The 23,420-nt window shown below is 43.4% G+C and overlaps 1 protein-coding gene across 50 annotated transcripts in view; it reads right to left on the bottom strand.

Annotated features, from left to right (window-relative positions):
- Positions 1-23,420, bottom strand: part of LOC138288307 (mucin-19) — a 1,675,551-nt gene that overhangs the window by 98,716 nt on the left and 1,553,415 nt on the right. The window lies entirely within an intron of this gene.

Genomic DNA, 23,420 nt, shown 5'->3' with positions numbered 1-23,420 from the left:
AATGTGGAAATCTGGCAAAATATACTTGCTAAAAATACTTTTATCTAGAAATCTTATATGCCAGCAATGAAGGAAGTTGTCCGTCATGTCACATTGATCTACCATTACAATGTTCTCATCTGTCAAAAATACCAATTTAATATTTGTGCTAATGAGAATGCAACTAAAAGAATAACCTATTTCAAAAGTAAATAAATGAAGAAAAATAACACTATCTATTACACTAGTGGGTTGCTATCCTATGTTTTAGGTTTGATTGTCCTGAGCCAGAAATGTTACATATAAAGATTTGTGGCATTATATTCTAATCAATTAAGTAACTTCAACAATGGAAATTACATTTTTGCTTTTATCAAGGCACAGCTTCAAAATATGGTGAACTAAAGGATATTATTTATATAAAGACTGCCTAATGTACAGTGTGTTGTTTATTGTCCACCTCTCACAACCATCATAAATCTGTGAAAGACATTAATACAGTACTAATGTGGCCACTATAGATTTCTGTGTTTCAAGGAAGAGGTTTAGTTGGTAAGTCAGGATTGAAATGAAAATATGACTAAATTAAGAAAATCCAATTTAACATTGTATATTAAGTTAAATGAATGAAAAAAATACCTTTGCAAAATCACAAAGCTGTCTTCATTATGGTAAATCTCTTCTTCCAAGCAAAAGACATTTCAAATTTGGAGGATGAGAATATAATTATGAATGGATTATTTGCAAAACTGAGTTGCTAAACTCCTTAATCAGTTGTAGTGTCTTTTGGAGACAACTTTGAAAATGCACGTTTGACACAATATTGTAACTGGTAAATTCACTACAACAATCAAAGAACATGTTCCTAAACATTTATAATGTTCTTTTTTAAAAAGGAGTGACTGCAGCCATAGATGTCTTGTGTGAACATCTTTCCTGGTGCCAGACTGCATTCAGATTTTTCCAGCAATATCACCTTACCTATATCACATGGTGCTCTGCGTCATTATACTTGGATTTTTGCAATCTCACCAGGCTCGACATCAAATTAACATAAAACGAACCACAAGATTTTATGATTTTAGTTCTGGCCTGATATTCCATAACCCCCAAAAAGCCTATGAATACATACGGCAAAGCACAGGAGCATAGAACAATATTAATTAACAAAATCCAATCCTTTGTGGGTGGGAGCGAAGATGATACGCAGTTGGAGCCAGTATACCTACGGGAAAGAATTTTACTAAAGATGACCAACTTGCTTGTCTCTCTTGGAATTAATTTCCATAGATTCCTTAAATAAACGAACAACAAACCTGTTCTGAAGGAGGACGCGCCATTGTATTAATAAACCAGTATACTTCAGGTACTGCCATGTAAATAAAAAAAAAGTACTTATTGATAATATAACATTAATAAAAATATGTTAAGGAAGAATTTTCATGTCTGTAAAATGAAACATATTTACCAATATTCTAATTAGGGTTTTCACTTCTCCAATAACAAATCCATTTGAAATTATTTGAAATGAGATTTCAAATCATTCCTTATTTAGAACTTGCTATATGACATTCATGACTGCTGTATGTATATTATTTGTATGCCTTTATTTTTGCCTTTAAAAACTAAACAATTAACCAATGGGATTGTGTGGGTCTTGTAAGTGATTTATTTGGCAGAAGCAGTTATTGATTGCAATAAGAATATGGAAAAGTACAAATAACTTTTAAAGTCCAGTCCTTTAAATAAAGAAAATGAGACTGTGTAAAATCAGGTGGAAATATTTAATTTTAGATAAAACCCTCCTGTGCCAATAGCAAAATGTGACGTCAGAATATTCTAGCCAATATTTTTATTTCCTTCAACTGAGGCTATGTTTGTTTTTGGGGTAATGATTATACAAATAGAAAGTAAATAATGTGCATAGTTTAATTATATAAATTAATGATTGCAACCTTTGGCAAAGTCAGGTCTATGCTTGATTAATTGTCAATTTTTTTTTAGAGCCAATGCTTCAAAAAGAGTTATGGCACAAAGCTATAACTAATCAATTAACTTCAACATGTAAAATAACAGATTCTTTAGGTGTCTCACTTGCATGGTTACTAATATGAAAGGCAATTGCTTCTCCAGTTCTTATTATGCATTAGGTAATATAAACATATACATGCATTACTAGTAGGGCCTGTACAGAATTCAGTGGTTCCAGTAAGAAGGGTGGATGCTAGATAAGAAAATGGGTTAATGTGGGAATAAGGCTAAGGTAAGAAAATGAAATTGTTAACAATGCAGTCATTTTTGTAAGAGAAAGAAGATGCTACTTAAATTAGGTTGCTAGGTTTTCATTTTAGCTACATATTTTGTAGTATAAATGGAACCAATTTCCATTTGTGAGGCAATGTTCTAACTACTGAATTACATTCCTGAAAAGCTGGAGAAATTTCACAATCTCTAAAATAAGAATATAATTTAGTATAAATAAATGTTATGGCTGATACTTTAAATAAAAGAATACTTTTATTGGTGGAATGAGGTTGGTAAGTAATTGAAGAAATCATTTGTTTCAGAAACTATGTTGCAAATTCACAGTCCTTACAAAATGTTCTGAATAATCAAATTTCAGAAATAAAACAAAATATATATACACGTTAGACCTAATAGCAATTAAAAATATACATACTGAATCTCATTTTCGCTATAACTCTCATATATCAATGATGATTCAAGATGCGAGTCATGGCACAATATTCTACCATTTCAATTCACTTATCAGGGAAAAAGACCATTTTTATGTTTATGGTCATGAGAGTATAATTAGGAGGATGGTATATTTCATGCTGAAATAACTTAAGAAAAGAAACACATCTTTTGCACAACAAGATCCATATGGTTTATTTCAACTTGCATTGTCCTGAGGGAGAAATGCTGAAAATAAAAATGTATAGCACAATGTTGTAACTAATCAACTCACATGAAAAATTGAAATTATATTTTTGCATTTATTCTATTAAAGCTTCAAAATATATAATGGCTGACTATTTAACCCCTTCACTGCCAGGCCTTTTCCCCCTCAGCCTTTTATTTGCTATTTGGGGCATTTAGTGCTTAGGCCCTCATAACTTTTTGCCCACATAAGCTACCAATGCCAAATTTGTTTCATTTTTTTCCAACATCCTAGGGATTCTAGAGGTAACCATAGTTTGTGGGTTCCCTTGGAGGAGACAAAGATGTTAGTCAAAATACAGCAAATATTTTGTTTTTTTTTAAAAAGGAGAAAAAAGGGCTACAGAAGGCTTGTTTTTTTTCCCCTGAAAATGGCATCAACAAAAAGTTTGTGGTGCTAAAATCAACATCTTCCCAGCTTTCAGGGACAGACAGACTTGAATCAGAAAATCTCATTTTTCAACACACATTTGGCATTTTAATGGGACGTACTCATTTTTACTATGTTTTGTGCTTTCAGCCTCCTTCCAGTTAGCGACAGAAACCAATGCTGTATCCCAGACAGCTAAACATTTCTAAAAAGTAGATAACATTTCTGAATTCAGTAAGAGGTCATTTGTGTAGATCCTACAAGGTTTTCCTACAGAACATAACAGCTGAAATAAAAAAATATTGAAATTGAGGAGAAAAAAAGCAATATTTCTTTGTGTTTCACACTGTAACTTTTTCCTGCGATGTCAGATTTTCAAAAGTAATATACCGCTACATCTGCTGGACTCTTCTGATTGGAGGGATATACAGGACTAGTTGGTTCATCAAGAACCCTAGGTACCCAGAGCCAATAAAGGAGCTGCACCTTGCAATGGGTTTTCATTGTATAGCGGGTACACAGCCATTCATTTGATGAAATATAAAGAGTGAAAAATAGGTATCAAAGAAACCGTTGTATTTCTAAAATGGGCAGAAGATAAGGTGTTGATAAGCAGTGGTTATTTGCACATCTCTGAGTTCCGGGGGGCCATACTAGCATGTGAATTAAAGGCATTACTCAAATAGCCGTCTTTTTTACACACTGTTTTACATTTGGAAAGAAAAAATATAGAGAAAGACAAGGGGCAATAACACTTGATCTTCTATTCTGTCTTCCCCTAAGTCTCCCGATAAAAATGGTACCTCACTTGCGTGGGTAGGCCTGATGCCCGAAACAGGAAACGCAACATGGATACATCACATTTTTACATTGAAATCTGACGTGTTTTTTGGAAAGTGCCTAGCTGTGGATTTTGGCCTCTTGCTCAGCCAGCACCTATGGAAACCTACCAAACCTGTACATTTTTAAAAACTAGACTCCTACAGAATCTAGGATGTGGTGACTTGATGGACTCTCACTAGGTTCTCTTACCCAGAATCCTTTGCAAACCTCAAAAAGTGGCCAAACAAATACTTTTTCCTCATATTTCGGTGACAGAAAGTTCTGGAATCTGAGAGGAGCCCGAAATTTCCTTCCACCCAGCATTCCTCTAAGTCTCCTGATAAAAATGGGGCCTCACTTGTGTGAGTAGGCCTAGTGCCCGCAGCAGAAAATGCCCCAAAACACAACTTGGACACATCACATTTTCCCAAAGAAAACAGATCTGTTTTTTGTAAAGTGCCTAGCTGTGGATTTTGGCCTCTAGCTCAGCCGGTACCTAGTGAAACCTACCAAACCTGTGCATTTTTTAAAACTAGACACCTAGGGGAATCCAAGATAAGCTGACTTATGGGGCTCTCACCAGGTTCTGTCACAGAGAATCCCTTGCAAACCTCAACATTTGGCAAAAAAACAATTTTTTTCCTCATATTTCTGTGACAGAAAGTTCTGGAATCTGAGAGAAGCCTCAAATTTCTTTCCACACAGCATTCCCCCAAGTCTCCCAATAAAAATGGTACCTCACTTGTGTGGGTAGGCCTAGTTCCCGTGACAGGAAATGCCCCAAAACACATTGTGGACACATCACATTTTTCCAAAGAAAACAGACCAGTTTTTTGCAAAGTCTCTAGCTGTGGATTTTGGCCTCTAGCTCAGCCGCCACCCAGGAAAACCTACCAAACCTGTGCATTTTTGAAAAATAGACACCTATGGGAATCCAAGATGGGGTGACTTGCGGGGCTCTCACCAGGTTCTGTTACACCGAATCCTTTGCAAACTTCAAACTTTGGAAAAAAAATACTTTTTCCTCACATTTCAGTGATAGAAAGTTCTGGAATCTGAGAAGAGCCTCAAATGTCCTTCCACCCAACATTACCCCTAGTCTCCCGATACAAATGGTTCCTCACTTTTGTGGGTAGGCCTAGTGCCCGCAAAAGGAAATGCCCCAAAACACTATGTGGACCCATCCAAATTATCAAACTACTTATTTTCGCGAGGCAGCACCTGCGTTTTTAGTCCTTGGCTCAGAAACCCTATAGGGAAACCTAGCAAACGCAAAGATTTCTGAACACTAGACACCCAAGGAAGTCCAGGGAAGTTTGACTTGCATGGATCCCCCAGTGTTTTCTTACCCAGAATCCTCACCAAACCTCAAATTTAGCTAATAAAAAATCATATTTTCCCACATTTGTGTGGGATCACTTCACCAGCACAAATTTCCTACCACCCAATGTTCCCCTTAGTCTTCCGGTAAAAATGATACCTCACCTGTGTAGGTGGGCCATGTGCCTGTGACAGGGAAGAACCAAAAATATGTTGAAAATGAGGGGGAACCAAAGCAGATCCAGGGCAGTTTGAAAAAAACATTTTTAGGCTGACAAGTGGGGCAGAATGTTTATCAGTATAGATGCGACAATGCTGGGTCGTGGGAATTTTGTGGATTCCCGCAGATTCTGGAAGGTTCCATCACTAAAATGTAGGAAAAATATGTGATTTCCAGCAAAGCTGGAGGTTTGCAGGGCATTGTGGATAAGAAAATGGTGCAGGGTGCATGTGAAGCACACCACCCTGGACTCACCAAGATGTTTAGTTTTTAGATGTGTCTAGGTCTCGTAGATTTTTCTACACAGCAGTGTCCCAAAGTCCAAAAAGTGCAGCCCTCACCATTCCAAAAGGGACAATTTTGAGAGTTAGACAAGCTCTCATGGCCCAAATGTGAAACGAAAACCCAAAATAATCAAATACCCTCTTGCGTGCCAGGGGATAAGATGTTTTAATGTGCGGGTGATATATAAAAGACTGTTACACCCTTCAGTTGGGGTGGGGGCATAACTATATCCATACTGGTTGGTAGCCACCACCACACAATTTTTTCTTTTTAATTCCCTGGCATCTACTAGGCTTTTTGCCCCCACGGGAAGTGGATCAGGGGAAATTGCCCCATGTATGTATTTATTTGTATTTGTAAATCGCATTCCGGCCGTAGCATCAAATCGCTGAGGAGTCGGTGAGTTACGGGGATGCGAAGCAGAGAGTGGACCATCGCCAAGGGTGTCAAGAGTCCCAAGACTCCCTAAATGGAGAACAGACAGGTTTTCAATTTCTTTCTAAAACAAAAATAAGACTCTACCTGCCTAATGGCAAGAGGGATTGTGTTCCAGAGTCTTGCTGCCCCTACCGAGAAGGCTTTGTCCCCCCATCTCCCCCTATGGCAGTGCGGCACAGTGATGAGCTGCCGTGGTAGAGGATCTTGGCAGCCGGGCGGGCTGGTAGGGTTGCAAGGCCGACCTAAGATAATCGCAACCGACCTGATGAAGGGCTTTGTAAGTTAAGCAGAGTGTTTTAAACTTAATATGTTTTTCCATAGGAAGCCAGTGGAGATGTCTAAGACTCCAGCTGGCGAATGAGGAGCGCGGCAGATCTAAAACCAAACGGGCCACCGCGTTCTGAATTAGTTGTAGTCTATGGAGTGTGGACTTGCTGATGTTTAACATAAGGGTGTTGCAATAATCCAATTTAGAAATCACATGCGCCAGGACCACCACCATTTTCACGATAAAGGGTACAATTTTCTTGAGCATTTATAATGCCCAGTAACAACATTTAACCGTCTGGTTGATTTGTTGCTCAAATGATAGGGATTTGTCAAAGACCAGAAGGGCACAGGACTGGACGCTCCCTTCAGGACTCTGGCCACCAGCGGGGGCTCCATAAGTTAGTTTCTATGCCGATTTTTTTTTCGTTTTTCGTCTTTTCCCCATTAATTTTAAGCCAATTGCAGCTCACCCAGCTTATGATCTTGCTCATGCATTGATGGAATCTGTCTGCCACCTCCTCCCAGTTATGTGAAACCAGAATGATCAACGGAGTGTCGTCTGCGTAAGACACCACTTCGAAGCCAAATGAACGTACCAATCTGGCCAGTGGCTCCACGGAGAGATTAAACAAGGTAGGGCTAAGTGAAGACCCTTGTGGAACCCCACAGGGTAATTGAAATGGCGTCGCCCTATAATCTCCGCATGACACTGTAATGGATCTGTTCATGAGAAAAGACTTGAGACTATCAAGTGCCCTATCTTAGATCAGCAATTGAGGGGATATGGTGTTGAATGCCATGGAAAGATCCAATAGAACTAGGATAGCTTCCTCCCCCTGATCCACTCTTCTTCGGAGGGTATCGGCCGAAGATATCAAAACGGAATCCGTGCTATGAGCTTGTCGGAACCCGTGTTGAGAGGGATCGAGTCCTCCATTGACCTGTAGAAAGTCAGCCAATTCGGTATTCAGATGTTTCTCTCGAATCTTGGCCATGGTGGGTAGTAAGGAAATGGGGCGAAGATTATTCCAATCGTCAGGATTTCCCGCCTGGTTTCTTAATAACCGGGATCACAATAGATTCTTTCCAGGTTGGAGGAATGCACCCATCCCTGAGACTCTCAGCATATATGGGTTCCAAGGCTATTGAAACCAATTCAGGTACTAGCTTTAGTATGCGGGGGGACAGGGGTCATTAGGTGAGCCAGACTTGACTCTTTCCAACAATTCAGTAATTCTATTGGCCGATAAGGGTGATGAACCGGTCAACTTAGGCCTGCGGTCCAAGGGCGAGATTGCTTTCTGATTGCCTCCTTCCCGTTCCAGGGGGAGTTATGCAAAATTTGCATGCAGTTTAACAATTATGGGCCAGATGTATCATGAAGGCCTTTTCCGATTCGGAAATAGCGATTTTTGAGAAATCGCTATTTCCGACTCGCAAAATGCTGTAGTGTGGTCAGTTTTATGTATCCTTTGCGCATTAGCTTCAGGCTTTAGGCCTTTATGCACTTTGCCCTGGATGTATGTTATTCCTTTGCTCCCAGCTTAGAGCCTCTGTGCACTTTGCTCTAAATGCTTTTTATACGGCTTCGTACTGTTATTTTTTAAATAACCAGTTCTATGGTCTTGTTTTATTTTTTATATCACACTGTTTAGCCTACTTCAGCACTGGAGTTCTCAATAACACATTCCTGTTCATTCTGTGCTTCAGTCAAGGATACAGTCTGGTACATTGCCGATAGACGTGGTAGGAGTTTAGTCTTTGGCGCTCTTGCGTAGGCACATTTTGTGATCACGCTGACATGATAGTTATAAAACACTTCCTTGTCCAAATACAGGCAAGAGGGAGATTCCGACCAGGGAACCACAACTAGACGCTGACTGCCTTGTTGCAGATGCTGAACCAGATCACAGGCCTTTGCTTAGGTATGAGGGTTGATGTCTTCCCAGGGAATCTGAAAGGCAAGTTAGAAGCTTAACATGCTGTGCTCGAAATAGAACTAGCTGAGAGAGAGTAGAAATTGTTAACACCATGATAGCGTTATTCTTATGTTTCACTCTCCTCGTGACTATTTCAATCCTACTGTGTTGTATGGTTCTGGTTATTGCGGCTCACGCCTTAATACCTAAAATGCAGTCGTTTTATTAAAACATTATATAAAACTTAAATTGCCTTTGTCATTTGTATATGAGATCATACTGTAAATGAGAGAGCTGGTTTGGATCTGAGTGACCACGACTTCCCTGAGAAGTTCCAAAGATGTCATGCGCTCGGCTGCCCAATCATCTCTTCCCCTTGGGAGAAATGAGGTACTGTTAGTTAGCCGGAGCAAAACCAGGTTTAGGGTGACAGAGGTCCTTCCAAGTGGGTCAGACTCAGTCCCCCACACCGTGAACGATCCTGCTGCCTTGAAATCCAGTAGTCCCATTTAGGATAATGAGAGCCCACGTGACATGGCGCCGCCAACGATTGGTCTGGCTCTAATTTTCGGGTCCGGCTGACTCTCTCGGTCTCATATATATATTGACTCCTCGTTTCCGTTAACAGAGACGTCCGTGGGGCTGAGGATTTCCGCCACCATGGGATAGGTGCATCCTATTACTCAGTGGTCTGTTGTTCAAGCTTGAACTTTGAAAGGAAAGCCCTGATATTGGTGTGCCTTCTCTGCGCTAGTGCTATTATTATAATGGCGAATCCTCAAGTAGTGAACATATCGCTTAATATGCGCCAACCGCTCACAGGACATCTGATAGCACATGGTCTGACGAACCAGGGGGATCCAGTCACGTTTGTGGTGGACGCCCATGCAGCTTATAGGACAGAGCTTTTTTATTCTTGGGTCGTATTTCCAGCAGTTGATGGGGGTACAAACACTTTTCATGATTACACTATTGCGAATGTCCCTGGACAGTACAGGGCATATGCATACTTAGAGATACCTTTATCTTATCAAGAACACCATAATTGGCTTGATGGCGCCCTCCCACACACAGTAGCACAAGTTAGGTTAGGTCCACTGAGTAATGATGGTCCTACCTGGCCTTTATTGGCTACATACACACCATATCCTGCGGTTATTTAACTTGGCAGTGGCTGAAGTTCGTCGTTTATATATGGACTTAGCTACTACATACAGAAGACTGGTTCAATTTGTGATGCAGACTTTAAATACTAATGCAGCGCGTGCTGCTCCGGCGCACCCACATGCAGTGGTTCTGGGTATCAATCCGGCCACTGTACACTCAGTTATGGGTAAAGTACCGGCTAAACGTGAGGAAACTCTATTTTGGCTGGCGCAAAAAATGAATACCCTGGAAGCAGTGTTTCCCCATACGGGACCTCAGGATAAACATAGAATATTGACGATGTGTTTGCCGTATGGAATGGTTCCAACTGTGGACCATTGTAATACCTGGGGCACGGTGTTTGCCGCGCTCTACACTACAGCACACGGTACACTGACATTGGCTAATCTACCGGAAGTGCTAAAACAAATTCAAGATGAATATGGGGCTGCCCCAGCCTTAGATTTAGGGATGCAGCTGATGGGCAATTTTGCCTCAGTTTCTTCTATTATTTTGACTAATCTCAAGAGAGAGGCAGTGGCGCTGGCCGTGCGTATGCGTCTTCGAGACGTTCCGCAAATTAATCAGGAGCGGGAACTGCCGAGAATAATGGCAGAAACGTATTCAGGTATCGGTCGTGATAGCCTTGGGGCTAGACCGTAAAAACCCCAATTACAGGGTAAGAATAGTAAAGATACTACTAAACAACAGCAACCTGAGGGTACTAAAAAGCGCTGGGAGAAAAAACAACAAACACCTAAAAAAGATAGGGGACAATCTCCGCAACCGGAGACCCCGCAGAATAGGTATAATTTCAGGAATAGGGATCATTTGAAGACGCCTGATAGATATCAATATACTGATACACGCCAATCTCGTTCCTTTCAGGACTCCTCGGAAAAGAGAAATGAGAGAGGTGGGCGGTCAGAGCGGAGAACAGAGTACGTGAAACCGAGACAGGAGTCACAACGCTCAACGGAGGTTTCTGTCAAACAAGAAGAGAAACCGATCCAACAAAAGCAGCAATTTAAAAAGAAGAAAGTGGCGGCGGTCTCAGTTAGACATGCCACTCAAGAAGAGAGTTCTCTTGAAGAACAAGACATGGGCGTTAGCACTGTTAGACAGCGCGGCAGAGGTCACAATAGTTCGCCGGAATCTTCTAGAGCATCTGGAGGTGAAAGCAACTGATGACTTCATACAAGTCGAAACAGCAGATATGCGTGTTTCTGATCCCGATAGAGGATATACAGTAACTTTACAATTGGAAGGGGACATTGAACGCACTATAAACGCCATCTTTTGGGACCGTGTGGTCAAATTGTATGACATTCTGCTGGCCGAACAGGATTGGCCACCTGACTTTGTTCGTGACTGTCCAGTTGGGGAGGAGGTTATTACACCTTCATTCTCACCACTTGTTCCGGGAGAACTAGCAGAGTCCTATAGTAAATCATGGGCTCTAGCACAGGCCCCCGCCCTATATAGAAATAATGTGGGGTGGGATAGACATTCACCTTATCATGTAATTCCGATAAAAGGAGAACCTCAGCCGCAACCGCAGTATCCTATAAAATTTGAAGCAAGGGCATCGGTAAGGAAAATTCCTACACAATTGGAGTACCAGGGAGTAATTGAACCCTGAGTCTCGCCGATGAATAATCCCTTATTTACAGTAGCAAAACCGGACCATTCTTATAGGATAGTGGTGGATTACAGACATTTAAATGGACATACACGCACATATGCAATACAGAATTCACACAGCGCAGCGCTCATGAATAATATAGTGCGTAAGAAATATAAAACAACATTAGATACCTCAAATGGATTCTTCTGCCAAAATATAGCGCCCGAAAGTAGGGACTATACAAGCTTTAGTGCGTTTGGCTCTCAAAAAAAGTTTTGTCATCTGCCTCAGGGGTATAAGAATAGCCCAGGACTATTTTCGGCTCGTGCAACTGAAATTTTGCACGAGTTGGACCTTGAAGCTTTATCATATGTTGATGATATATATCTGACGGACGATGAGTTACTGCAACATCTAAGGCAGGTAGCACGCATTGTTGTGGGATTTGCTGAAATTGGCTACAAATTTAATTTAAAAAAATCGAAGATTGCCTTCCTCAGCGTCATTTTCCTGGGATATGAGTTGTCGAATGAGGGCAAGAGCTTAGCGCCACACTTTTTGGAGAAATGTGCTCAGTTGCAACCTCCTAATACGGTTCGGAAACTCCAGTCATTATTAGGGTTTCTGAATTTTGGCAGAACTTACATTCCTGATTATGCTACACGTATAAAACCATTATACAAGTTGATTCGCCTGAATTTTTCGAGTAGATTTTGGACGAATGAGCATACATATATTCTTCGAGATTTACAAGCTGATCTCTTAGCAGTAAAGCATTTACACACACGGGACAATAAAACGCATCTGGTCATCAGGGTTATACCTGGTGCCGTTGGATTTACATATGTCACCTTAAATGAGGATGAGACAGTCCCGATAGCATACAGGTCTCACTTGTATTCGGCTGCAGAACAACGTTTTGCACCAACTGAGAAAAATCTCACTGCTGTACAGATGGCTGTTATTAAAGAACGACCTCTTGCCCAGGGCCAACGCATTATTGTCGTTTCCCCGATTCCGGCCCTAGAGGCTGTTACAAAAGCAAGTGTTCCTAATTCGAAAGCTTTACACCCGTGATGGATACAATGGGCAACGTCTTTGACAGCCACTGATGTAGATTACGTATTTGACCCTAAATTGCAGACTCAAGAATTTCTTCAATATGAAATGGAGTACCCAGTTCCCGCTGGCACATTGCCTATTGACCAATATCAGGTGGTCACGTACACCGATGGCTCTGCACAACCAGCGGTTGGGACTAAACAGCAGTATTCCGCTGCATGTGCGGTAGTGAGCGGCTATATGGAGGGGGAGAACTTCTGCCACCAACATACTTATACACAGACCTTGGGAGATTGTACGGCACAGTTGGCTGAGCTGAAAGCTCTATTGTTAGCCTTGGAACACGCGGATCCAGCGATATTTACGTTGCTGGTTTGTGATTCCTATTACTGTGTTCAGTCTTTCAATGAATATTTGCACTACTGGAGGTTGAATGGGTTCAGAGATTCCAAAGGTAACACCATTAAACACAAATTGCTGTGGGGGAAGGTTGCGGATCTGAAAGAAACGCTTCCTAAAGTCCATGTTGTGCATACACTTGGACACCAGCGCATTGGAATACACGTTGCTGGGAATACTTTGGCTGATGAAGCTGCAAAATCGGCAGTGGCTGTTGCCACTGTGGCCGCAGTAACTCGTTTGAGTTCCAAACCAGACACATAGATGTTGGCTGTCATAAAAGCTACGGCTGATGGCACGCCATTTCCTAAAGGATTCCCTTCTAAATATATTTACTGTATGGGTGGTATGGTAAACGCTGTAGTTAAAATCCCAAGCGTTGGTTTACGTGAAATGCTCAATAAAATTGAGCGACCTCGATTAATTACTGCAGCACATGAGGGGGCGGCATCTGCGCATGCTGGCGTGGCTGCCACAATTTCACTCTTACAGGCTCGTTACTGGTGGCCTGGTCTCTATAAAGAGACAAAGCAGTATGTCCTTTGTTGTGACATCTGTCAACAAATTAAAGTTTCCACGGCTAGACGCCCGCAGCAGACGCCCCTTCTCATATCGAATAAACCTTTACAGTGTGTGTACTTGGATCATTGTGGTCCGCTGACGCCAGATAGTGCATACAAATATATATTGATTGCTGTAGATTCATGCTCCAGATTTGTGTGGGTCTGGCCACAGCGCTCGGCTGACGCTCGAACTGTTATTAAAGATTTGCGTATCTTTGTCGATACATTTGCAGTTGCGGCTTTTCATTCGGACCAAGGCCCTGCTTTTGCCTCTAAGGCATTCAGGGACACCATGGCTTCATTGGGGGTCCAGCTCCAGTTCTCGTCTCCATTTCATCCCGAGGGAAATTCTGTTGTGGAGCGTTTAAATCGCGATTTAAAGCAATCCTTAACGGCCAGAGTTATAGGTACGGGTTGTAGTTGGCTAGCCCACCTGTATGGAGTACAGAGAGCACTTAATAACTTGCCTAGAAGGTCCCTGGGGGGGGTCGTACTTCATATGAGTGCCTGTTTGGAACACAAATGTATGTTCCTGATCTAGATGGTCCTGGTGTGGAGACGGCAGATACGCCCTTTGACATAAATGATTGTGTCACTGTTTTGCAGGATTTACAACAATTCCGTGAAGATAACTCTTCTGCAAGTGCTGCCTCCACAGGAATTAAGGATGAACCAGTAACGCCTACTGGTTGGATTCCCAGTACTGGGGATCTTGTGCGTGAAAAGGTCGCAATGAAAAAAGAATTTGGTCCTTCTTATCGAGTGCCTGTCCCTATGATAGGGATCAGCGGCACAAGAACTGTAATTTTACCACTGTTGCAAGGGGCCAAAGGAAATTGCTTTGTTTCCATTGATAATGTCAAGTTACAACATGTGGCCGATTCTGCACAGCAGGCCAAGAGGGACACCCAGTAGTTCCAGAATCCCTCTCACTACTGGGGAAGAAATCCCGCTGCAGGTGATTTGCACCAACGCTATTTCCTCTCCGAGCTTGGGGAGGGTGGAAGCTGATCTTGCGATTGTTCCACAGACGGCGAATAATTTGGAATCTTTTGATCAAGTTGCTGCACGTTCTACTGATATTACTGAACATGTGGTTTATAGCGTGCCAAGGCGAGAGCCACCGTCTGCTTCTTTGTTTACGGTTGCACCTTTTGCGAGAACTGCCTCTGGCTGCTTCAACACCACTGATGATACCGTGATGGACTCCTCGTCCTCTTTACCATCAGCCCAGGGTCCACGTAAGCTGCTGTGTTGGCTTAAAAACACATATTTTGTTGTTCCTTGGAACTATCTGTGGCTTTTTATGGCTGTCATGACACTTTTCTTGTGGCTGTTATTTGTAGTTACTTTTTTTTTGGTAATACATGGTCATTTTCTTCCTGAACGATCTGACATTGAGCACGTGGAGATGGTGTTGAAACCACATTTTTCATCTCATATGGTTCGAAGAGACTTGTCCTTTGTGAACATTTCTGCAGTGCCGATTCCGGATGGGATTGTGTGGGATAGAGTGATGTTTGATATGTATGGTCCTAATGAAAGAATTCAAATACCTTATGTTCTCAAATTATCAATGAATGATATCGTTATACCAGGCATTGTATCTGATGATTGGGATGTAAAGACAGTGGATTCTATGTTGACGGAAATGCAATATTATACTGTCTATGAAAATGAAGATGCTTACCTGTTTAGAGATAATTATGGTGACATGTTTTGCTACAATTATTATGGACACCACTTTATTCATAAAGCTAGTAGCGCTAAGTCGATATTTGAATATATGCAATGGGAACATTGCCCGACTCCTCCACAGGGGAGCTCTAAAACGTATTCTGATAAATTTATATATTTTTCTGGGCATAATCAACAGAGTGCTAAGTCTTACTATTTTAAAGTTACTACGCATGCTAATAAGTAAATGTTATTGACAGATACTAAATAACTGTATTCAAATTTGTTTGTATCCAAACTTTCGGTTGAGGGGTATGAATACTGGTCCAAAACTGTTGATTTGAAAAGTGTCTGGGGAACGAAAAATTGGCAAATGCGGGGCAGGGACACATTGTGTATTATTCCTGTCCAAATGATTTTCCTAAATGACACTGTACAACAGACTAGTTGCTTGGGCTTAGCAACGATTAGAGATTTGAATTTGCCTAGCATACCTGTCCCTTCCAAATTGAACAATTGGCAGCGATATTTTAATGCCACGTTTAGTAAGCTTACAGACTGGGTCCAGAATGGTACGCTTAACACTTCATTGACACGTCCAGGCGGGTGGTTATTGTGGCCCATAGATACTAATGGGTGTCATCAGCGTTTTGTCACCTCTTCGGGGGGGTTCAGGACTAGTAGGGCAGACCCTCGCTACATATCACCAGAACATGCTGATATCATTACTACATACAGTGTGGGGAAACTTTGTCAACAATGGTTGAAGTCATCCACGCTGGATGCAGTTAAGACACATCTCACGTTACTGTCTAATGATACTGACTTGCAAGATTTTTTGTCAGGACCCAGAATGCCGCGGAAGAAACGTTTTCTGTATGAAGTAAATAATGAGATTTGGAAGCTTTCACAACAAGAGGCAGCGGCCCGGTTGAGGCAAATTGATCAGGAAAATTTGATACAGGCTTTGTCTGTTGTGGATAATGGGATGCATACCCTTTCCGACCGTGTATACACAATTGACAACATTGTTTCCTCTGCTATAGACATTATTAAATCTGATATGTCTTCCTTATATCATGGGCAGAGTCAAACGCGGCCCGTCATGCAGTTGGGTTGGACTCTACAGACCTTGAAGGCAGGTCGCGTTCCGTGGCAGCACGTTCGTGCCAGGGAGATATTTATTTCCTTTAATTTGACTTGTCAACAACAGCTGATGGCTAAGAAGGAAGCAACATATGTTATGTTAAATATTGAAAAGTTGGAGAAATTGCCTTTTACTGTTGCTGAGATTCCCTCAGCTGAGTGGTTGATTCACGGGGTTATTAATTTGCCTATCTCCACTCTGCAATTTACTTCTTGTTTAAAGCACATTCCGGTGGGTTGATATGAGTGGTTGGGAGACAGTTACATAGACGAGGTGTGGGAGCGTTCCTTTCTATACAGATGTATTAATGGTTTGAGGGAGGTTTTTCTTAGCGGTAGCGAATGGCAAACTTCAGTCAGCCATTCGATGGTTTGTAAACAGCTGTCTTTGCACAGGGCGTGTAATGCCTCGATTGCTAACTTAGCTTGTTATCTTAAGGTAGTTCCAGTCACGGTAATTAAAAACACTTTCCAGGTGCTTTCAAATGGCAGTTACGTCCTTCTTAACAGTGAACCCTGTTGTGGCATGCGTGCCGGAATAGTTTATGTAGTCATTGTCACCAAGGCCGTTACGTGCTGCGGGAATGTGTTGTTTCCCCCCACTCAATTTAGGGAGGCAGCGGACATCTGGCCTCATATTGCTACTTCCAAGGTGAATTTCGACAAGTTGAGTCGACTGAAAGCTCTATTGTTTCAAAAGCATGTGGCCCTTACATCTGCTAGCGAAACCTACGCACTTCAGGTGGCGAGGTCATCAGCGGAGATACAGTCCCTTTTGAATACTAACTTTCCGAGTCACTTTGGTGAACTCATGGGACGTATATTTAATGCATCCAGCACTGCTGGAATTGCACATTTTTTCAAAGCCGTTGGTGTTGGTTTTGCTCATACCTTCTCTTCCATAATCGGTTTAATACCTTCGGCTATTCACTCTATTTTCGGAAGCATTTTTGGGGGGATTCCCGATTACTTTGGCTTCGTTGGCTGGGGTTTTGCTGTTGCTGCTGTTCTTCCGCAATGGCTGTCCCACTGCGACGAGATCCCATATTAGCGCTCCAGTCAGCGCAGCTGTGTCGTGAACGCATGATGCAGCATTTTGGAGCAACACTCCTGGGACACTTGGAGTGTGACTGGTCTCTGTCATTCCGACCGGTTTTGGATTGTGTGCAACCCGTGTTTCGATGCCTTTGGTGCTCGTTTGAACATGCACTGGCTCTCTGTCTCTCACTGCAGCACCCCCCAGTGGTTGATACTGATCTGTTGATGTTTCTGATTAGGTCTCATTCCCAGACTTGTGCACTGCGGTCGCGTTTGCTTTGAGAGGCGGTTTATGAGATTCCCTTCCTGGAGGAAGATGGTATTGTCTCATTCATAGGCCCTGCACGGGGTGCCGCCCCGGATGGTTCTAGGGCTTTGGAACACACCTGCTCCGTGTTAATTTTTGGCATGGATTTTCCGATGTTGACATCTGTCGAAGTGGAGGATCTCCTGCTTTCCATGGCTTCTGTCTGATGAATTGGATTTTATTTTATTTTTAATTGACATTATATAAAATTTGGCTTTACTGTCAAATGCTTCCCAATTTAAATTTGTTTTCTGCTTTATTGTCCTCTGATCTTGTCGAAAAATGTTGGATATGTTTTTGTATATGGGGCATATTTTTCCTATTGTTAGAACCACTTGCTACCGACAAGGGGAGGGTGTAGTGTGGTCAGTTTTATGTATCCTTTGCGCATTAGCTTCAGGCTTTAGGCCTTTGTGCACTTTGCCCTGGATGTATGTTATTCCTTTGCTCCCAGCTTAGAGCCTCTGTGCACTTTGCTCTAAATGCTTTTTATTCGGCTTCGTACTGTTATTTTTTAAATAACCAGTTCTACGGTCTTGTTTTATTTTTTATATCACACTGTTTAGCCTACTTCAGCACTGGAGTTCTAAATAACACATTTCTGTTCACTCTGTGCTTCAGTCAAGGATACAGGCCCTCATTCTGACCCTGGCGGTGTCTCACCGCCGGGGCAGAGGGCAGAGGAAGCACCGCCAACAGGCTGGTGGTGCTTCCGTGGCATTCTGACCACGGCGGTACAGCCGCGGTCAGAAACGGGAAACCGGCGGTGTCCCGCCGGTTTCCTGCTGCCCTGGGGAATCCTCCACGGCGGCGCTGCTAGCAGCGCCGCCCTGGGGATTCCGACCCCCTTACCGGCATCCTGTTTCTGGCGGTGTTCGCCGCCAGGAACCGGATGGCGGTAACGGGTGTTGTGGGGCCCCTGGGGGTCCCTGCAGTGCCCATGCCAATGGCATGGGCACTGCAGGGGTGCCCTAACAGGGCCCCACTATGATTTTCAGTGTCTGCCAAGCAGACACTGAAAATCGCGACGGGTGCAACTGCACCCGTCGCACCCCTTCCACTCCGCCGGCTCCATTCGGAGCCGGCATCCTCATGGAAGGGGGTTTCCCGCTGGGCTGGCGGGCGGCCTTCTGGCGGTCGCCCGCCAGCCCAGCGGGAAACTCAGAATAACTGCGGCGGTCTTTTGACCGCGCAGCGGTATTCTGACGGCGGTACTTTGGCGGGCGGCCTCCGCCGCCCGCCAAAGTCAGAATGAGGGCCACAGTCTGGTACATTGCCGATAGACGTGGTAGGAGTTTAGTCTTTGGCGTTCTTGCACAGGCACATTTTGTGATCACGCTGACATGTTATAAAACACTTCCTTGTCCAAATACAGGCAAGAGGTTCCGACCAGGGAACCACAACTAGACGCTGACTGCCTCGTTGCAGATGCTGAACCAGATCACAGGCCTTTGCTCAGGTATGAGGGTTGATGTCTTCCCAGGGAATCTGAAAGGCAAGTTAGAAGCTTAACCTGCTGTGCTCGAAATAGAACTAGCTGAGAGAGAGTAGAAATTGTTAACACCATGATAGCGTTATTCTTATGTTTCACTCTCCTTGTGACTATTTCAATCCTACTGTGTTGTATGGTTCTGGTTATTGCGGCTCACGCCTTAATATCTTAAATGCAGTCGTTTTATTAAAACATTATATAAAACTTAAACTGCCTTTGTCATTTGTATATGAGATCATACTGTAAATGAGAGAGCTGGTTTGGATCTGAGTGACCATGACTTCCCTGAGAAGTTCCAAAGATGTCATGCGCTCAGCTGCCCAATCATCTCTTCCCCTTGGGAGAAATGAGGCACTGCTAGTTAGCCGGAGCAAAACCGGGTTTAGGGTGACAGAGGTCCTTTCAAGTGGGTCAGACTCAGTCCCCCACACCGTGAACGATCCTGCTGCCTAGAAATCCAGTAGTCTCATTTAGGATAATGAGAGCCCACGCGACAATGCCATGTATCACATTTGCGAATCGGTAATAGCGATTTCTTAAAAATCACACATGCTATTACCGAATCGCAAATTGCGATACCGGCCCCATTCGCACCTATGTGCAAATTTTTTGCATTTCCAAAATTGCGATTTCTTAACTAGAAATCGCAATTTTGGAAATGCAAAACCCCAGGGTGCTGGGGGCCTAAGGCCCCCTCTGCTGCACCCCAAAATTATTTTTTTCACCATGTAACTTGCACACAAGCCAAAAGGGCATGTGTGCTTTACATGTAAATTTTAAAAATGCATTTAAAATGCATTTTCAAAATTTGCACATGGTTACCACCAAGTTCAACTTGGTGGTGAATAGCGATTCCTAAATGCCCAAATCGCATTTAAGAATTGCTTCATACATGTGATAAGGAATCGCAAATAACGATTCCTTATTTGCGATTTCTTATTTAGAGAGTTGCAATTTGCGACTCTCTAAACAGGGTCAAAATTTTAAGGAATCACTATTTTAGCGATTCCTTAAAATTGCATTCAGAATGTCTTTCATACATTCTAAATGGCATTTTGTATTCGCAAACGGGCATTCGCACTGTTTGCAAATGCAAAATGCTTTCAAACATCCGGCCCTTTATTCTTTAAAATGTCAGCCACTCTTTGGCAGAAGGAGGGGGAATTCTCCCATCCGGAGGAGGGAGGCGGAAGGGTTAGGGTCAGAACCACCTTGAAAAGTTCCCCCAATACATTCTGTGCTTCCCTAATTTTGTGTGAAAAGTAGACTGTTTTGGCTTTTTTAATAGCTAATTTATAGTTCTCAAGGGAGGCCCTAAGTTTGCCTCTCTCCTCGTCGGTTTTCTGTGCCTGCCATCTGCGTTTCTGACTGCGGCATAGTCTCTGTAAATCTTCAAGTTCCTCTGAGTACCAGGGAGAGGAGGCGAGCCCTCCCAGCTGGGGACCCAATTTCGCCAGGGAGACCATTGTGTTGATAGCCACTCTGAGCCCTGTTTCAAAAGCCTCCATGTTTGGTAAGCCCTGTGCTCTTGCATGCTCCCATCCTGATTTAAGGGCCCTGGCCAGGCTCTCCTCCTCCACCTTATGCCATGGCCTGCCGAACCTAGCAACAAGGGACACCTTAGTGGCCATTGAAGTGCCGGCTACTTTGAAGGTCAGCAGATGATGGTCTGTCCAGTCCAAGGCCATGTTATCAAGCTTGGTAAAATTATAATTCCGGATAAAAATCACATCCAATGTGTTTCCAGCCTGGTGTGAGGGGGCTCGGTCAGATAGATCCCAATCCAGACTTAACATCAGGTCTAAGAACTCAGTTGTGGTAGGATCCAGATTGTCTTCCAGATGGAGATTAAAGTCACCCAATATTATAGCTTTGGGGGTCAGGGCAATGGGTTTAATTATGGCTGGCCATGTAGAAAGAAAGAAAAGTCATTCTTGGGGCCTCGGGCGATAAATTAGAAGGCCTTCAAAGAGTATAGAATATTGTAAGCATATCTTAAAATATGCTCCTTCACACGCGGTCGGTCTAATGTTTGAATCTTCAAATGTGCATTGGAGATTGCTCCTAGTAATTGCCGCAAGCCCACCTCCCCTCTTCCCCATCCTGTCCCGTTTGGAGAAGGAATAGCCTGGGGGGAAGCCTCCAGGAAGTCCAGATTGGAATCTTCTCTGGCCCAAGTTTCCGTAATGAAAAGGCAGTCAAGATTAGCAGCTGCAATCAAATCCCTAATTTCTAGTGAGTGCTTGCCCAAAGAACGGGCATTAATTAACCTGCAGATAATATCTGACCTAGTGGTACCTCCATGATTGCTACCCCGAGGCTCAGTTTGTGACTTGGGTCCTTGACTAACGTTGTATAGTTTTGCTGTAGGATGCCACGTGCATACCCTACATTTCCATCCCCTTAATTGGTCTGGCTCAGAGTGGTCACAATGCATGTGTGTCAGCCTGGGTTGAAAGGACAAAAGCTCCTGTCTTGAGTATTTAAGAGATAATGGAGCGCAAGTCCCTGGGGCAGAATGTCTGGCCCCAAGCCCCGTTGGTGCGCGGATGGGAGCAGACGGGCTTCCCTTAGGCACGCCGAAGGCGCGTCCGCATCCCCATCCACTTAAATGTTGAAAGGGGAACTGGCCATTTTGAGCTTACCAAGCAACCACTAGACCGCCCACCTCCTCCTACCCCCAAGATGGCCACCGCTACGCCGGTCGGGGGGGCTCTAACAGGTCCTATACCCAGAAAGAGGAGCCGATCGTGGCGTGTGCCACCAGGTAAGGCAGAGATTGTAATAGTCTGTCAGTACCCCCAAAGAAAATTGAAAAAACGATTTAAAAATCAAAAAACTATTTTAAAAGTCACAGTGAATGAAGATTCACCCTGCACAACTTCAGAGTAAACCAGTTAAAATAGCAAACTAGTATACTTAAAATCAAATCAGCATACCCACACACTCAAGGTGTGTCTCCGTGCTGCAGCGTTCCCATCCACTCAAATGCGGAAAGGGGAACCCGTCAGTTTGAGCTTACCAAGCAACCACTAGACCGCCCACCTCCTCCTACCCTCAAAATGGCCACCGGTAAGCCGGTCGGGGGGCCCTAACAGGCCCTATACCAGGAAAGAGGAGCGGGTTATAGCGTGTGCCACCAGGTAAGGCAGAGATTGCAATAGTCTGTCAGTACCCCCAAAGAAAATAAAAAAGATTCACCCTGCACAACTTCAGAGTAAACCAGTTAAAATAGCGAACTAGTATACTAAAAATCAAAATAGCATACCCACACACTCATGGTGTCCCTATCTGCCCACTTTGTCCCCATTTATTTGGGGTTGGGGTATGGCCATACCCCCATCATCTTTTTTTGATGAAAAATCTTCCCTGGTTTCTGGTTGGCTTTCTGCCCCCTTAGGGGGCAGGTGAGCCTTACAAAAATAGGCCAATCTGCGCACAAGGGGGGCAGAAATAGCATAAATAAATTTGATCCCCAGGGGAGCGACACTTGTCTGTGGGGTTGCTCCCCTTGTGTGAAATTGGCACAATACAAACCTGGTGCCTAGTGGTTTCTGCCCCCAAGGGGGGAAGTTTGGCCTAATTAAAATAGGCTGATCCGTCCCCAAGGGGGGCAGAAATGCCCTTAAATGAATTTGCCTCCCACCCGGCGGAGCAACCCTTGCCTAAGGGTTTGCTCCCCTTTTTTGAAATTGTCATAAAAAATCAAAATCCCTGGTGTCTAGTGGTTACTGTCCCCCTTGGGGGCAGATTGGCCTAATAAAAATAGGCCGATCTGCCCCCAAGGGGCGGTAGAAATGGCCTAAAAACAATTTGCCCCCCCCAAGGGGAGTGACCCTTGCCAAAGTGGTCACTCCCCTTATCAATGTAAACAAAAACAAATCCCTGGTGTTTAGGCAGAAAAGTCCTAATCAAATAATTGCCCCTGGGAAGCAACCCTTGCCTAAGGGGTCATATCCCTTATGAGTGTAAACAAAAAAAACAAAAAATCCCAGGTGTTCGGTGACTTCGGTCCCCCCCGGGGCAGATCAGCCTAATTTATATAGGCCGATCTGCCCCCGGGGGGGGGGCAAAAAAGGCCTAGTAAAATACTTGTCCACTGGGGTCCGACCCTTGCCTAAGGGGTCACTCACCTTAGAAACATAAACAAAACAAACAAACAAATCCTTGGTGTTAAATGGCATTCCTGCAGCACAATGGCTATGCAATTGTGCTGCAGGAATGCTCAGAGAGACATGAAAAAAGAAGAAAAAAAGTTTTCTTCTTTTTTTGACCCTCTCTGACCTCCCCTACCCCTATACAGATGAGAAACTAATATTTTTCTCCTTTAGATCTTCCAGCGCAATGGGAGGTGACCTCTAATGAGGTCAGCGCGCGATCGCGTGCTGATATCATCA

Source organism: Pleurodeles waltl, chromosome 4_1, assembly GCF_031143425.1.
Source record: "Pleurodeles waltl isolate 20211129_DDA chromosome 4_1, aPleWal1.hap1.20221129, whole genome shotgun sequence".
NCBI lineage: Eukaryota > Metazoa > Chordata > Amphibia > Caudata > Salamandridae > Pleurodeles > Pleurodeles waltl.
This window is presented reverse-complemented; position numbering and strand designations above follow the sequence as displayed.